The following is a 2,449-nucleotide window of genomic DNA, read 5'->3' on the forward strand; positions in this document are numbered from 1 at the left end:
AAGCCACCTAGTCTATGATATTTTGTTATGGCAGCCCAAACAGACTAAAACACTAAGGAAAAAATTGTAGTGCTTGTTGATTTCTTCGGTGTAAATACTCTGTGGCTGATTTCAAACGATGAAAGTGATGTCAGCGAACGTGGAGTTAGGAGGAAATGTGCACCACCGGTGCACAGGAGCCAGTAGAAGCTGGGTGCAGCACTTGTAGTGACAACTATGGTGTGGATGTCTGTGTATGTGAGGTGAGTTTTGAGGGGAGGGGAGGACAACTGAGGCACATCACACCTTGAAGAGCTACTGTACTGGGGAGCGAGGCAGGCAGTTCTTGCCCCCTTGTACCCTTGTAGGGAACACAGCTGTTCTCTCCAGCATCTGTCTGATACTATATTTTCTCTCTCCTCTCTGCTTGCTTTCTTTTAATCTCTCCTACTTTTTATTTTTATTACGTGTTGATGCACTAATCTACTTTTGTGAGAGAAAGGTACCTCCTTTGCAAGAATGGCCAATAGGTGGTGAACCGAGCAGTCACCATACACTCAGGTCCAGAGGTTTGCTCTCCTGCTGTGCACACTGAGGTACTTAGAGATTGCTGCATCCACCTGAGAGAAAGCTTGTCCTGGGCTGCTCCCAGATTTGGAGACACTCCTACAGCCTGGGGATTTCACAAGACTGGTACTGGATACAGGACCTTGCATAAAATGATGGGAGAAGTGTAGATCTGCTTTCACCGGTATCAACGTATACATTCCATTCTTAAGGGATTTTTCTTCTTTAAGACTTCTACTCCTTGAAATTTGTCACTAAGGGTTCAGATGTGTACCTTTTTCTTATCTACATAACTTTATCTACATGCGATTTCATGACTATCGAGTTCTAATTAGCAGGACACCTTTGTAAGATTGTAGGTATCTGTGACACAATATATCATATATTATATCCAGGATATAATAATTTCCCCTTGCCCTATGACAGAAGAGGAGAAAGGTAATTTTAAAATGTCTGAGGGACTTCCCTGGTGGCACAGTGGTTAAGAATCCACCTGCCGGGCCTCCCTGGTGGCGCAGTGGTTGGGAGTCCGCCTGCCGATGCAGGGGATACGGGTTCGTGCCCCGGTCTGGGAGGATCCCATATGCCGCGGAGCGGCTGGGCCCGTGAGCCATGGCCGCTGGGCCTGCGCATCCGGAGCCTGTGCTCCGCAACGGGAGAGGCCACAACAGTGAGAGGCCCGCATACCGCAAAAAGAAAAAAAAAAAAAAAAAGAATCCACCTGCCAATGCAAGGGACACGGGTTCGAGCCCTGGGCCAGGAAGATCCCACATGCCGCGGAGCCCACACACCTAGAGCCCATGCTCCGCAACAAGAGAAGCCACCGCAATGAGAAGCACGCGCACTGCAAGGAAGAGTAGCCCCCGCTTTCCGCAACTAGAGAAAAGCCTTCACGCAGCGACAAAGACCCAATGCAGCCAAAAATAAATAAATAAATAAATTTAAATAAATAAATAATGTCAGATTGAGATTGACATGTATACACTAATATGTAGAAAATAGATAACTAATTTAAAAAATAAAACAAAGGGAACTGCTTTGAAAAAAAAAATGTCTGAGAATATATCTGCCTAAGGAGAGAATGTCCTGTATATGATCAGAGTCTCTTGTACAGTTAGTATTTACTAGTTGGAATTTCTAAGGTTTTGAATAATAATTATTATTTGCTGGTGTCAGGTTAGTAAAGTTGTTAGACATATGACCCAGTTAATAGCAAAAGATAATCCAAAAACCAATCAATTATTCCCAAGTGCCTACTATGGGCAGAGTGGTTAAGGGTTTAGACTTTGAAATCAGAGGAGTACAGGTGCCAATCCCAGAGGTTAATTAACCGTGTGACCTTGGGCAAATTGCTTTAACTCCCCAGGTGTCATTTTCCTTATCTATAAAGTGGGGATAATAATAATATTTACTTCATGAGGTTGCTTAAGGATTAAATGAGATCATTCATATAAAACCCTTAGCCAGTTTCTGAATTTCCCCTAGCCATCCATTCCTTCAACAAAGAGAAATACTTACCATGTAGCAGGCTATGGGCCCATAATAAGAGCTCAGTGAATATTAGTTATCATTGTTGCTGCTAAGTTCTCATCATGGGTTTAATAAGCACCCTGGGCCAGAAAGATGCATAAGAAACCCATGCTGCTGTCACAGAGATTTCAAGATTTTAAAATGACTTTTAACTTAATTTTCTCAGGCTTCTCCAATTCTCCACAATTCCTCAAAGATCAGCAATTTCACTTGCAAATATCCCAGAAGATCTGGCTTCCTGGGTGTGTGACCCATGTAGTCACACTGGGCCTCACACTCAGAAAGTCCCCATGTTTGGTTTAGTGCCCTACTATTGCTTTCTGGAAGTTCTCAAGAGTTTTTCAACAAGGGCCCTACATTTTCTTTTTTTTCA

This window comes from Mesoplodon mirus (genome assembly GCF_964341445.2).
Source record: "Mesoplodon mirus genome assembly, chromosome: 1".
NCBI lineage: Eukaryota > Metazoa > Chordata > Mammalia > Artiodactyla > Ziphiidae > Mesoplodon > Mesoplodon mirus.